The 16,591-nt window shown below is 40.4% G+C and overlaps 1 long non-coding RNA gene across 1 annotated transcript; it reads left to right on the forward strand.

The window, feature by feature from the left end:
• Positions 1-5,970: 5,970 nt before the first annotated feature.
• On the forward strand, positions 5,971-13,293 carry LOC137238036 (uncharacterized). The gene is made up of 5 exons (XR_010949095.1): positions 5,971-6,251; positions 6,646-6,819; positions 6,892-7,122; positions 12,231-12,411; positions 12,482-13,293. It is a non-coding gene; the product is annotated as an uncharacterized lncRNA (long non-coding RNA).
• Positions 13,294-16,591: the final 3,298 nt, after the last annotated feature.

The following is a 16,591-nucleotide window of genomic DNA, read 5'->3' on the forward strand; positions in this document are numbered from 1 at the left end:
TGGTCTGTGCAATGGACCGCAGACTATGAGTAGGCTGATGGACAAGGCGATCCCTTCGCGTCTGCGAGAGAACGTCTTTGTCTACCTGGACGATCTGATGGTATGTAGCACTAATTTTGAGGATCATCTAAAATTGCTAGCGGAAGTGGCGAACTGTTTGAGAGATGCAGGTCTGACAATAAATGTGGAAAAAAGTAAATTTTGTCAGAAGGAAATACGCTACTTAGGGTATTTGATAGGCAGCGGGTGTCTGAAAGTGGATCCGGGAAAAGTAGAAGCAATACAAAACTTCCCGATCCCTAAATCCCCTCGGCAAGTGCGTAGGTTTGTGGGCATGGCGAATTGGTACCGAGCATTTATTACCAATTTTGCGGACTTGGCAGGTCCCTTGACCGACTGTCTCCGCAAGTCAGCAGGCCCGTTTAAACTCACTCCTGAAGCTATAGAGGCGTTCGAAAAACTAAAAGTAGCCTTGAGTTCGGCGCCTGTCTTGGCCCAACCAGACTTTTCAAGGGAATTCGTGATACAATGTGACGCTTCCAAAATAGGTGTTGGCGGAGTATTGTTTCAGGTCGATGATGATGGCGCTGAGCATCCAATCGCATTCGTGTCGAAAAAGCTGAATAATGCTCAACGCAATTACACAGTAACCGAGCTGGAATGTCTTGCAGCCATAATTAGCGTGAAGCGTTTCCGACCCTATGTCGAAGGATTACCTTTTCGGATTGTTACGGACCACTCCAGTCTCAAGTGGTTGATGACACAAAAAGACTTGAGCGGGAGGTTGGCGAGATGGTCACTCTTACTGCAAAGATACGATTTTAGAATGGAACATCGTAAGGGCACCCTGAATGTAGTACCAGACGCGCTGTCGCGTTTTGACGTTGACGAATTAACTTTCACTACCACACCCGGAGAAATAGACTTAGTCTCTCCCGAATTTGCCAGCAAGGAGTATTTAGACTTAATTCGGACCGTCACCGAAAACGAGGAATCACTTCCGGATTTACAAGTGGTGGACGGTGTAATTTTCAAAAGAGTTAAGTTTCGTAAGGGGATGGAAGGGGAAGAAGACTCGCTGTGGCGTTTATGGTTGCCAAAAGGGTTGACTGAGGAAGCAGTGAGATTAGCACATGACGCTAACCGGAGTTACCATGGCGGATGGCTGAAAACCTTAGAACGTGTTAGGCAGAAGTACTTCTGGCCGCAGCAGGCTAAGGACGTCAGGGACTACGTCCAGCGTTGTGACACCTGCAGAACGGTAAAACCCACCAATCAGCAGTCGAGACCACCTATAGGGAGTACCTTTGAATCCGAAAGGCCATTTCAGCGGTTGTATTGCGACTTTCTAGGGCCGTATCCGAGATCTAAGCGGCGAAATCAATTTCTTTTCATAGTGCTAGACCATTTTTCAAAATACGTTTGGCTAAAGCCCATGCAGAGAGCCACCACTGTAAACGTTATAAATTACTTCGCTTCAGAAATTTTTCCGGCTGTAGGGGTCCCTGAGTTTATTCACAGTGACAATGGTAAACAGTTCATCTCGAAGGAAATGAACCAATTTTTTGCAAACTCCGGGGTGACGCACGTGAGGACGGGGCTATATTCTCCCCAAGCGAACGCATCCGAACGCGTCAACAGAGAAATTGTTTCTAAGATTAGGATTTTCCTGAAGGATAAACCTGACCACACTAATTGGGATAAGCATATACCCGAAATTTTATCAGTTTTGAGAAGTGATTTTCATACAGCGATTCAGTGTTCTCCGTACTTTGCATTATATGGCCAAAACATGGTCCAACATGCCTCAACGTACAACATTTTAGGGAAACTCGGCAGCCTTCGAGAAGACCAGGTTACGGTAGTAAGCCGAGCTGACAAGTTGACTAATATTCGTGAGCAGATCCGCAGAAATTTAGATCAGGCCAAAGATAGGGGAGTAACCACCTATAACAAGCGCTCTAGACACGTCAACTATAAGGAAGGTCAGGAAGTTTTCCGGAGAAACTTTGCCTTAAGTAATTTTAAACAGGGCATTAATGCCAAATTCCTACCCAAATACCTGAAGTGTCGCGTGCTTCGAAAAATAGGTAACGCATTGTATGATCTCGAGGACCTAAACGGGAAATTGATAGGTCGCTTTCACGCGTCGGACATTCGCCCGCAATGAACTAGAAAACGTTTCTTTTGCCAATTTACAATTTGATTTTTTTTATACACCCACCAATTGGACCTTTTTTTTGTCTGGGCGTTTTGGCGGTCGGGGACATCTCGCCCAGTATTCTCCCCGAGCACTGACCTCATAGGTTGTTCACACGCGTACTCACCGAGGACCGTGAACACCCTGGCAGTCCACGCTTAGGTCGGACTAGCCTTTCGGAGTTTGGACGAGTTCTCCTTTACCAAAATGTCTACGAAAATTTTTTTTTGTCTTGCCTTTTGTGGGGGCGATAACCACTAAAACCTTTCGGAGTTTTGACGAGTTCTCCATAACAAATGTCTAATTGCCGCAAAGCCCTTTTAAACTAGGAAACAGAATTAATTCCCAAATTTGACTTAACTTTTTTTGATGGACCCATGTTGCCCGGCTAGCTTCGTAGTAGGACTTTGAGACTCTTATCTCAGGGGTGAGTCGTGCCCCACGTTGCTTGTCATCGGAGATCCCTGGCAATAGCTTCCCACAGATGATCCGGTTCCCTGTTCGCTTCATCGTCAGGTCTTCAAAGCGAAGCAGGTTTGTTACGGTCTGCTGCTACGGTCTACGGCTACGACCCACTTGGGAGCGTGTTCACGGGAACACACCTAGCGATGTGGAAAGGGTTGCGATGAAAAATATCGAAAAAGAAGGGAACAGACAGACCGGCCATCACTAGAAGACGGAAAAAAAAAAAAAAAGGAAGGAAAAAACCACCACGAGTTTCCGAGGAAGAAAAAACTTTCTTTTCCTTTTTTTGCTGGCGGTCTGAAGCGGTAGAGCACACAACCCTCGTGACCAAAAAGTGGTCAAGTGAAAAATTACAGGATACTTAAGTGCATCCACATATAGTTGGTGGAACTGACGAGCGCGTTCTCAAATACAGATAGTTCACCATCAAAATTTGGGCGGTTTATAGCAATCGTAAAACACTCCTCTACATATGTTCATCGTATTTTCGGAATTCCTCAAAGCCGTGCTTATATACATAGCCAAATTTTGAAAGGCTAAGGAGCTACATACGGGAAGTTTACATTTTAACGTTTAACCCGAAAATTGTCTCCGAAATGAGTGAATTCAATTAAAAACGAAGTAAGCTAGCCGGTGGCCACGTTGAAACCGTTTTAACCTACTCTCAGGACGTGCTAAATTCCCGAACATCGTGAATACTAATAAATAGTAATTGGAAGGCATCGGCGTTGCCTTCTCCGCGTATGCGAGGAGCGCGGGAATGTTGGAATATTCCCAACGATTGCCACGTAATATACACGGTTCCTCAACTTAGCAATAGTGGTGTTGGCTTAGCGGTGTCATTTCCATCCACACCAACTGCAATAGCACCAACCATATCCAGTGACCCCGGCACCGTCATATGCCAAGACGCCAGACGTACCACTCCTAGAGTGACATATCAACAAACACAGCGCCATTCACCACAGCAACATATTAATGATACACAACAATTGCAACAATTACAATTGCAACAACAAACGCAAAACCATCATCTAAACGAGCTGAGCAAATATTGGGTGGTGTCCAATGGTCAAGCTTGCCCTATAACATTCTACCTAATGGCACGATAATCACACCTCATCAACGCCAGCCAGCAACATCTGAGCAACATACGCACACTCAGCAGCAGCAGGTTCAGCAGCAGCAACAGCAACAACAACAGTACCAACACCAACTACAACAACAACGTTTGAAACTGGGTGAGTCCGTTCCAACTCGGTGAAATTGTATTATGTATCTATGTGAAGTGATAAAATTCGTCACTTACAGATTATCGTTTCAAATTTTTGTAATTCATTCCAAGCACGCTTAATGAACCTAAAGACCCCTTTCTGTAACTCGATTCGAACGTACGGTATATGAATTCGGACACTTTGGTGCTCTTAACTCTGTTGACCCGTCGGATAAGTGCAATGTAAAACCCGTTCTGCAATCTTGCGAATAAGAACCATTGTTCTGTAAAGCTTGTGAAAGGTCAATACAGTCAAGAAATAGAAAACCAAAATTATGAAAGTGTGAGTTCTGCAGATAATATTATTCCAGTCGAGTTACAGAATAGTGTCACTAGTATATATATAATACCTTACATATTTGAATGTGTCACTCGGAACCATAAATTTTTTTTTATACTTACCTGCGAAAGCCATGCAAATGGGTAATGCATTACACATTAGCGACATAGGCCTTTCTGCGAGAGTTATAACCTAGATGCAACAGGGGTTGGGGAGCGATGTCCTTTTGAACCCGGAACAATAAACTCGTTTCAGACGTTTTTTTTTGTATTTTCAAATAACGTCGCGAATGAACCCTTGCACAAAAAAAAAAAGGAAGAAGAGGAAGAATTCCCCAAATTAACTGAAATACATAAAAATGAATTTAATGTAATTGCACTAGTAATTAAAAACCAAAAGATATTTAGTACATTCAAAATATTTTCTACACTATATACGAAACCACTAGGCTGTAAGACATATAAGGAGTTGAATCCGAATAATTGTATGCGATGTAAATGTAATTCGGAATAAACGTAAACTCTAGCATCACATGTGAAACTTAGAAATTCTCGATAGAATCCTAAAAATTTAATGCATAAGTTATTAATTAGTATGAACTGTCAATAAATCTAAATTGTAAATGGGAATGCTGAGGTCTCCTTTCTTTTAGAGGGCACCTAAGGTATACAGGTAAGGGGCCACCGAAATTTTAGGTGCGTCGGTGGCCATGGTTATTTGAGGGTGGGATAAAGCACCGGGCGTCGCAACACCACCCGCGGCGCCCCCTATATATATTCGGCCTTTTTATTTGTATTTTTATTTTTCAGCCGTTTTTTTTTAGTTTGATTTTCAACGTTGGTAACCGGCCATGTCCGGTTCGGTAATTTTTTTTTGCGGTTATTTTTTTTGAATTTTAAATTTTTGAATTTTTTTTTGAATTTAGATTTTGAATGTCAACGGTCTGTCCGTGACATCCGGTTCGGCCGGATGTTGTTTTATTTTGAATTTTTAAGCGTTTTGAGTTGTCTCTGCGCTTCTGTTAGGTTTTTTTTTGAATTTGACAGCTGCTGAGTTTGAAAGGCATGATAGGAACATTTTTCTGCTTATGGCGCAGGAACAGTAAGGTTGGCAAGGACCCGCCCCAGCCGACAATGACTAGCCACTGTGCACCACTACATCATGCCGACCGCCTTCCTTACTGATTCCCTTGTAAATGCGATTCCATAACATAATTACATAAAGTTCATTTAAAAATATACATAATATATAAGAAATTGCATACCTCTTTACTTTTGACTGAAATGAAAAAAAGCAAAAACAACATAGTTATTGGTTATCAGTCAACAAACGGCCTCTTCCATCTACCAGTTTTTATTTAAAAAAATGCAGTCGTTGTAAACCATGGGGGAGTTGAACCCCCAACAGCCTCCTTTGCGCACGACCCTGTCTAAAAATATCAAAAGAGTAAAGCCGGAGTCATTGGTGCCGTATGTCGTATCGCTGTATCCGTATCCCTAACGTAATCAGCTGTTTATCGTTACGACGGTAAACCAAAACCCCAATGGTTGGCTACGATACGGTTACGACCTTAGCGGCACCAATAATCAATTGCATTGATTCTCATAAGGTTGGTCGAATCAGCTGTTAAAAGGTTACCGATACGGTTACCGATAAAGCACCAATGTCTCCAGCTAAACAACCCTACAAGACGGAGGTAACCAGTTCACCCACACATTCAAAGCGTTTTTCGCTCTCCACTAACCCATCGACGTTTCATGCTGTCATCGAAATGACAGTTCATTAATTATTCCGGAAAAATTGAAACGCAAAAAAAATATAAATTGTTTACAACGAAAAATATCTTGTGCTTTTAGTTGTGACATGTGACGGAAATTAAAAATTTTGTTGCAGAGAACACCTTTTTGCGTTGGCGACCTTCGCCCAAAATAACATTAAGTTAATTTGAGTTGTGACATGTGACGGAAATTAAGAATATTGCTGCAGAGACCATCTTTTTGCGTTGGCGGCCTTCGCCCAAAATAATATTAAGGGTAAAGTTTTACAAGACGGTACACCACCTAATTTAAAAATATCAAATAATAATAAAAACGGAGCTCGAAGCGCGCCTTTTGATTCCACGTTTGATAATTTTTGATAAAAATTGGGTGGTGCACCGTCTTTTAAATCGTTACCATATTAAGTTGTATAGAATCGACGGGATGGCCTACAAGGTTTTATGTCAACTAAATCGCTCCCGATATGGTCGGGCTAGTACCTTAATGGTTCCCGGAACGTACCTGATCTGCATCCGGCAAAGGACCACCAAAGTCCATAACGGGGAGTGTCCTTATCACTACAACAACAACAACATTATTTACTTTCTGATTTTCATTCATACGTATGTGCATTTTTAAATAATAAAAAAATGTTATATTATTCTAATAGATAGCATCTCCGCCGGGTTGCGATTCAGCTCAGAATATGCCAAAATCAAAGGAAATCTACAAAAACAAGGTACTTTACAAGCAACATGCTTTGGAATACGGTACCAAACTGGTTGGATGTATTTCCCTAAAAAAGGCTGGAACTACGCATCTTGGTTTGCCAGTATTTGCTTCGGTAATTTATATTGATTTGTAGTGATTAAAAATTGCAATAGTAGATAATGTAATGTGAATTAAAATTGAATAGGTAGCCGGAGCAAAAAAGGCAACTGATCGGCCTGCAACTGTTATTTATGTGGTGCCACCGGGAGCTGCTGCTGCTATCCTAGAAGCATTAGAAGCAGAAATGTCTTTGATTTTTTGCATCACCAAAGTTGTGCCATAACATGATAGGGTTCGCGTTAAGCACGCTCTCTTAAGGCAAAAAAAATCGCGTCTAGTCAGGCCCGATTGTCCAGGAATCATCGCACCAGAAAGGGTAAGTAAATTGGCTACCATATTAAATATATAAGCAACATGTATGAATTTTTTAGTTATAATTTGTCATGCTTTTGTTGATAATCAACTGAAGAATGCAAATACGACAGAGTTCGAAGTTCATGTGAAAACCAATTAATTTTTTTAATTAGCATTTGGAGAGAAAAATACATATGTATGTATGCATAGAACTGCATAGAAGGGGAGGAAAAATGAATTATTATCAGTAGATTTGCAAGATTTTTGTCATTTCCCCTGCATCGCAGTTGTCATTACATTGCGTTAAGAGAGGACATCAACACCTTACTACCCACAGCCAGTTAAAATTATTGTAAATTTTGCTCTTTTCATCACTGTTTCAAAACGTGGAAAGTTATATATCGAGCATTCCATGGAGAATGGTGCATTTTAGCAGACTTTCGCATTGCCGGCATTATTAATATTCAATCCCTAGAAGGTTTAATGTAGTCATATCAATAGTTCCCGAGATGGTGGGGCTAGTACCACAATGGTGCCTGTTACCCGAACGTAGATAGATAGATCATTTATTGAGGATTGCACAGTGACTTGCACATCTCCTTCACAGCACCTCATCCTAGCCGACTTCCTTGATGAACCCCAGCAGTGTTCTTTGCTTGAGGGATTAAATGTGGGAATGCTCTGGCCATGGTGAGCCCATAAACTTAGCCCTACGTCTTGAAATTGCGCCGCAATCTAGAAGGATATGGTCCACCGTCTGCTGATCCATCACAAAATCGGTATGTGTTGTTCGATACTATACCCAGCTTTTGCATGTGACTGTTCAGTCTACAGTGTCTTGTAAGAATAGCCGTTGGGGTTCTTAGGTTATCTTTTTGAGAGGCCTATTAATGCCCTATATCGAGTTGTCCTGTAACCCCCTAACAGTAACTTAGATTGACTCAGGCTGGCATATTGCGCCAGTGTTCTTCCCTACTTCCCTTTCTTCTACTAATAGATGCCCCTGTGGGCCAACTGGCAGGAACGGCTCGGGATCGATGCGTCATGCAGTTGCTGCCTCTCTTACCGTGTTGTCCGCCTGTTGTTGTTGTAGTAGCAGTGCTTCGCCCCATCCAATAGGTGCGACCGATCACAAATTGTCATCAATGTCCTCTAACGGGAGTCCAAAGAAACTTTCTGTTTCAACAGGGGTGGGCCATAATGAGAGGAGTGTTAGAGGCGTTGGTTGCACAATACAGTTAAAGAGATGGTTGGTGACATGTGGGGACACATTACAAGCAGGACAATGTTTTGTATGTCGGGGTTGATTGTGGATAGGTAAGAGTTTAACCTATTACGTTATCCAGCTCGAAGTTGGGCTAGAGTGACTACTCTCGTTTCCCTAGGGAGAGTGCGTTCCTCCTCTGCTAGTTTTGTTCTTTGAGTACAGGAATCACCGGCATAGAGGTCCGACGCCTGTTTGTGGAGTTCACTGAAGACATGCTTGTGTTTTTTAGCTTCAAACGGCTGTGTTCTCAGGTGCCGTATTTCCTCATAATGTAATGAGGCCGTGAACAACAAGAGCCACAAAAGATTTATAAAAGTTACGAGGACGCTGGATTTTGGAATCTAGCCCAGAGCAACCTGTCCGATGCAACCATCCCTTGCACGTGAAACACTGACAAGAGTATTTATTTTTTTAATTTAATTTATTTATTATTACGGCTGTTTAGGCCCAAAACTTAAACTACTAAGTACAATTCATTGTTATAATCACTTATTTCTATTGAATATGCTGTTGGAATGCCATGTGATTCCGATCAGCATATTTACTAGCGTGACAGAGGGACGAGTCTGGGAGCCACTCATTAAAGGAAGGTTGGAAAGGACGCGTTTCCAATCCTCCAGTGCTCCCAGCTTAAGGCAACAAAATTTGGAACTTATATTTTTCAATTATATGTGTATTTTAAGCTTTCGAAATGTATTAGTCTCCGATCAATGAAGCTAAACATGTCTTTGGATGTTGGAAATTGAAAATAAGTGTATCCAATCACCCCTCAACTTTGTTTAGTAAAGACGCTGTCGGAATGCATGAAGATTCCGATTAGCACAGCTCAACATATAATGGGAGGTTGAAAAGGACGTGTTTCCAATCCCCCTTGCTCCAACTTTTATTTGGCCTTATTTTCGTTAATTTTGTTACACATTATATAATTTTATTGTTATATTTATGCTGTCGGAATGCGAATGATTCCGATCAGCAACAGTAAATACCAGCTGGAAATACCGAATTCCAGCGAAATTAGTTGTTGGAACTGTCTGGAGTTACAGGTGGCGACCGATTTTCTTTTCCTTAGGGCCGGATGCATTGTATTTTGCTGCTACCATTATTACCATTCCCTTTTCGCGCTCCAGTATCGGTATATCATGTAAAAAAATAAAAGAAAAAAAAACTATCTTATTGGAAGGGTTTTACAATGCTCCAATAAACTTTTTTTAAAAGTATTGAAGTTATTACTACTTTTTATGTGATTAGGAAGTTCATTGAAATATTTCAGGCCCTATATATATGACCGTCCTAAAAAGATTCTTTTCCGGCAAACGCAGCAAACCCATTTCTCAGTACTGGGGTCAGGAGAAGGACCCGGATTGGGGTCGATACCTTCCCGGAAGAGGAGAGTATGGCGCAGAACCGCTGCAAGGATCTGCTGGGGGGTTGACAATTTGTGGGAGAGACGCAACAAATTAAACATGGAGTCCGCCTGCTCATTGCCCTCCACTCCCCTGTGGCCTAGGACCCAGGCCAACAGTACTACGTTGTGTGCTCCTAATTGATTCAGCTTTTCTACGCACTGAAAGACAAGTGCTGATTTTATTTCGAACGCCGCAAGTGCCTTTAGTGGAACCTGACTGCCTGACTGAGTATGGCAATTGTTTCTTTGGGGTATCAGCGCTGAAGGTTCAGCTAAGCGCACTAACTTATGGCGAATACTTCCGCTCGAAAATGCTCGGATGTGCTTTTAGAGTTACTGATATTTTGGTTCTGGGTCCGAAAACTCTGGCTCCAATCCCCTCTGGCGTCTTCGAGCCATCTATGTACCTTCCGATCTTGAGCCTAGTAATACATTGCACCCGCCTATACCTATACAGCCGTACCAAGGGACGGAGCAGCCCATTACATATTGGCACAACCGGAGCACTGCTGGACATCCATCCTATATGAAAGCTATGCAGTCAAAAGTGTTTGTACCAGTGGCTGGTGCACACCGAACTGGACCAATGTATGCTATATTGAGGCCTTCACAAATACCAAGCTATGTTTATGTAAATAATGTTACTGCTAATGTCAATTTGCACGGTTGAGCACATACAGTACCTACGTTTATACAAGGTGGAACACCACACTACCTACATGGCGATGTAGCCACCGATCAGGTTGTTGTAAGAGATTAATTAAAATATGTTATTCATAAACACTGATTCTTATATTTTTATTATCATTAAACTGTAGACTAGACTCATGACGGGTATTCTTACTGGATACTGCCTTCTGGCGTCACATGCCTTTAAATTAGGCTTGGTCAGTGATAGCAGATGTAGGAAGTGCGAGTTGGAGGAGGAAACGATCGATTTCATTCTGTGCTCGTGCCCTGCGCTTGCCGGGCTAAGACTCCAGCTGACAGATGTCAGATCTAGAAGCAGCAAGTGGCTTAAGTTCTAGGAAGCCGCTAACCCGCTGGAGCCATGAGAAGCGTGGGTGCACTTTGGGTGTCCCAAGACAAGTTCCGTACCTGCTCCGAATAATTTGATAGATAGATAGATTAGATAGGGATCTGTTCTAGGTCCAACTCTTTGGAATGCGGTGTATGGCGGGGTGCTACAAAACCACCTTCCCGGAGGCACGGAAATTGTCGGCTATGCAGATGATATTGTCGTAGTAGCAGTGGCCAAGAAACTTGATCTGCTCCAAGCATTATGTAATGACGCCATGGGAAGAATAGAGGAATGGTTGACGAACACGGGGCTGGAGATGGCTAGCAATAAGACAGAAGTGGTTCTGATGAGCTCAAAGCGGACTGTGGATCAGTTGGTCCTAACCATAGGAGATTTTCAAATAAATTCAAAGCCCTCCTTGAAATATCTAGGAGTAATCATTGACTCAAAACTAACTTTTAGGGAGCACTTCAGGGCGGTGGGGGACAAAGTTTCTAGAGTTAGTGGAACCCTAACGCGAATAATGCCCAACATCGGCGGCCCAAGCGAAGCTACCCGTCAGCGATTATCCAACGTAACCAGCTCTATAATATTATATGCAGCACCAGTATGGCACAGATCTAAAATGGTCCACCAAAAAGATATACTAGCAGCCTACCGCTATACGGTACTGCTATACGAATAGCATGTGCTGTTCCGACGACGCGATCCATGTTTTATCCAGGAAAATCCCAGTAGATCTACTCTCAGGTGAAATGGCCGATCTGTATGGCATTGGATTCAGCCGACCATCTGAAGATGCTAAGAAAACCGTAAGGTCACGAACAATAGTTAGGTGGCAAGAACGGCGGGAAGATTCGAGAAAAGAGCGCTGAACCTTCATGCTAGTCCGGAATATAGCGGAATGGTACGAGCGAAAACACGGCAAACTAAATTACCATCTCACACAGATATTGAGCGGGCACGGTGGCTTGAAGGAATATCTACATAAGCGTGGGATAGAGGAGGATCCTTTCTGTCCAAGCTGTCCGTCCGAATTGGAAGGCGCAGAACATGTAATATTTCACTGCCCTCGTTTTCACGGCGAAAGACTGTCTGTAAACAGAGTTTTTGGAGAGGAACCTTCCATTAGGAATTTAGTTCCACGAATTTGCGGACAAATAGATTGTTGGATTGCTGTGAGCAAGATGGCCTTTATAGTAATGACGAAATTGATGATGCATGCCGAAAGGGAGCGTAGAGAAATGCGCATACGAAGTAGTGGCGACTAAATCGCCTTTGAAGTTACTTTACCAGGTCCTGATTCTAGTTATCTGAAATTTCTCTTGTGCCTTTGGAAAAGAGCTATGTGTGGAGCCCTATTTATGGAACACTTTTCGGCTTATATTAAAAACTTTTAATCTATTCTTACTGATATGAGTTTCTTTTTCATTCTAGGTAATTTGATTTTGACGATGTGAGGATAGAAATATCCCAAATATTCCAGCTGTGGCTGTAAGAACATACATTTGCTCAAATTAGAAGAAAACTGCACGGTTGAGCACATCCAGTATCTACGTTTATACAAGGAGGAACACCACACTATTTTCACGGGGATGTAGCCACCGATCACGTTGTTGTAAGAGCTTATTTTAAATATGTTATTCATAAACACTGATTCTAATATTTTGTTTTGGTTTTTACTTTAGAGTCAACCTGTTATATAAGCGATGTCAGCTATGCCTGTAACTTAAGCGCCTTCAGATGTAATAGTTACCGCGGACGCGGTCACAGGAGTAGTTCACTACGTGGGGATTACACTAATCAAGGACTTTCAATATCGGAAGGATTTCCAGCACTATAACACACCAACAATATGTGCAATCACCCGAATAAATTGTACAACAAACGTTAACACCACATCATCAGCCAGCAACAACAACAACAAACGCAACAAGTTGAAACTTCTAAACAATTAATGACTAGTGAACCACCAACATATCCGCACTATGCGCAAACATCAACACCAACAGGTGTCGCCTACTTTGCAACACGGTGAAGATGGCCAAGGCCATTCTGATTCTAATACTGATAAAGGCGAACCATTGGCAAATTTAAAAACTCAAACAGACCACGAAAAATGTTGATGATGGTATTAATTCTAGTACGGATAGTAAAGAATTTAAACCTAGGAAAAAAGCTAAACTTGATAAAAACTTAACCGAAGATGACAATGTTTCTAATTCTAATACTAAGGAAGATGAACCTTTGATAAATATGAAGCTTAAAACAGAGTTATCAAAAAATGACGATGATGATAATGATGTTGATGCAAAGTCCAATGTTGAAAATGATGAAAATTATGAAACAGAATCTGAAAATAGTATGAGTGTGGATTATAACCTGAAGCAAAACTGTCATATCCTGTACGGCCAGAATTAGATGTTAAGAAAAGAGCCTACATAAAGAGGCTCAGTATATTTATGGAAAATTTATCATGAGACAATGCCCAATGTATGTATTTCAATTAAATTCAGCACATTGTTGGAAAAAGCATCTAAACTTTATGCATCGTGTAGAGAAACCAGAACATTTACAATTTAAATATAACGAACGTGGTGCAAAATGTAAATTTTGTGTTATTCAAGCAGCTACACCAAGCTTCAACAAATTATTGGACCATGAGATTTCTCATATGCCTAAAGTCATTATTTAAAATGTAAATTATGCGATTGGAAGACGAAAATACATTCAAGTATGAATTTTTATTTACGTGTACAACACGCTAAAACAATTGATGTAACAACGAAAAGTTTAGAATTGAATGTTTGTCCATATTGTAATCACAATGGTATTTACGCAAACACTTAATACATCTTTTCTATGTTTAGAATGTGGTGAATAATTTAGAACAAATACAAGGTTACGTGTACACCACAAGATTTGAACGGAAATATCTTGAGTGTATGGTTACACCTATGTGGCATCTACAAGATATTTATAATTACTAGTATGGAATGAATCCGGATATGGAAGAAAACGGAGGTGACGAATCACCATGCTTCTTTGGATTCTGGTGATACTCCTGACATGCTTCCTAATTTCCCTACGTCTGATGTTACTATACCTACCAAACTAATATGACTGCAAACTGATCAGCAACACTACCAGCGCAGGAAAAATAAGAACTTCAAAACAAGGTTTCGGAAAGGGCACGACTATGAATAGACGTTAATGTATTTATATAGTTTATAAATATAAAAATTCACATATGTAAAGTTCGCTAGAGTAAAATAAAAAAATAGTTCGCTAGAGTAATAAGGCAATAATTTAAATTCTAAAAAAACATTGTATATATGAATAATTTATAATTAAATATTATCTGAACATAAAGGGCGCGTTTCATTCATAGAAAAAGCGATTTGACAGAAGGTAACCGATACGGGTAACCGATAGACCAGTTACCCGTATTGTTGTTGTTGCATATGTTTTGGTTAGCGATAACGAAAACATAACTGATGAAGTAACTTAAAAATGTAAATAACATCGAGCGAGAAGGAATGTCGAAAACACAATAGGTAAGAGCGAGAAAGAGAGTCACACGTACACTATTTTGAGAGAGCACATGCGTTACCTTTTTCACGACAGCAATGTAAAAGTCATTAACACGATAATTGGTGAACAAGTTATTGATGACGATTAAGTAATCGATTAGGGAACGGGTACCTGTCTTGTAGGGAAGTTATTATTTTAGTACCATACGGTCATAAGGAATAACCACCTAAGAACCATATCAGATTATTAAAGTAAGGCAAGGTGCACACGAGGCTACGCGTCATAGACGCTGCACGCGAAATTTGTACGCTTTGATGCCGAACACATGTATTTGAATGGAGAGTTGCATACGAAGCGTCAGCTGCATGAAAGCGACAAAGCATGAAATTTTCGTGTAGCTAAGCGTACAGCAATGTTGGTCGCTGAGCGTACGTACGCTTGAAAAAAAGGGAGAACAAGATGTTTGTTTACATTTTTTTGTATGCAAATTTGTGTAATTTGTTAAAAAATGTTACTTTAGTTAATAAAAGTGTGTGGAAGGTATATTACCAAAGCGAAAAAGAGTATTAAACACTACAACAGCATGGTTAGACATTGTTGAAGCGTTTAAAAGGCTAAAAAGTGTTGGAAACTAGAAATCACCCTTTTCTCTAGTCCGCGGTGGTTTAAAATTGCCGTTCATAGTTTACAAAGGCACGGGGATGCAAACAACGTTTAATACCTATTTTCCTTTGATTTCGGGGACGGATAGAGCTGAAGAAATTTAATTTTTTATTTTTTTCAATAATTGTTTGCTTTTTGTAGCGACCATCGAAAGTGGCTTCGTGTGCAGATCTTGAGGCGTAGAGAAATTGTAGCTATATGAAATATCTTGTACGCGTCTATGACGCGTAGCCTCGTGTGCACCTTGCCTAAGGGTGTTATTCTTTGTAATAATATGCTTATAAATGTTGTGTACTTTTCTGCGCACTTGTTCCTGTTTAGATATTTTGAGAGATGAAGTTTTATCGTTAGCGAATGTTGGAATTCGGGTGCAGGTTTGTCTTAAGTTTTGTTTACATTTAAGGGCTAATTAAACTTCCTTAAGGGCCTATTAATGGTAACTTATAACCATAAAACTATAAACAGATAAAACAGTTGATCGAACATACTTTATGGAAATCAATGTAATAGATTAATGGTGTCATAAAATAACGCTAACGCCATAAATATACCATAGCCAACCAATTGCTTTTTGGTTTTCGCCATATCCATAACCTCAAAATATTTGAGTTGGTGAATTTAATAACTTTTTGTAGATTTTATTTATTGTTTTCGATACGTTATGACCAAGAGACTTATTTTTTGTGCAATATGTTTGTAATATAGGATAAAGAATTTTAATTGGTCCTTTAACCCTAACGCAATAGTCGTAACCATACCCATATCCATAACCATCTCCAATGTGATCGGTTAATGGTGCCTTAACCTAAAAATCGTGAAAATTTCATAAAAATGAAGAAAGCGCAAAAAATTACAAACACATTCCACAAAAAATAAGTCTCTTAGTCATAGCGTATCCAAATCAATGAATAAAATCCACAAAAAGTTATTAAATTCACCAATTCAAATATTTTTAGGTTATGGATATGGCGGGAAACCAAAAACCAATTGGCTGTGGTATGGTTATAGCGTTAGCGATATTGTATGGCACCATTAATCAATTACATTGATTTCCATAAGGTAGGTTCGATCAGCTGTTTGATCTGGTTATGGATAAGTCACCATTAATTGGCCGTTTATAAACACAATCTCTTGCGCGATTGTGCCGATACTCGCTTCTACATCAAATCTTATGAATACGACTTTTTTTGAATATTATAGTGAAATGTGAGAAAATTAACTTAGAATCCCTATTTCTTAAAGTTGAGGAATAATAAATTCGATTGGCAGATGGTTCAACTCGGCGATCATAAAAGCAAATTTCTATCACTCAACTGACCGAAGCATGTTTGCAACGTGGTATAAATCTTGGCGCATAATCATAGTCACAATAAAATAGGTTTTAAATTTAGTTGCAGCTTTTTGACATAATTTTCTATGAGCTATCTGTCAAAAAAGCTGCAACTAAATTTAAAACCTATTTTATTTCGACTATGAATATGTGCCTCTGTTTACTGAAAGGGCCACAGTGACTTTCATGTATCGAAATCCACGCGCGTGTAGAGTGAAATATCAGGCATCACTACACTGAAGTACTAAAAACCACCTTAATAAATCCGCCA

The sequence above is a fragment of the Eurosta solidaginis genome, chromosome 1 (assembly GCF_040869045.1).
Source record: "Eurosta solidaginis isolate ZX-2024a chromosome 1, ASM4086904v1, whole genome shotgun sequence".
Classification (NCBI taxonomy): Eukaryota; Metazoa; Arthropoda; class Insecta; order Diptera; family Tephritidae; genus Eurosta; species Eurosta solidaginis.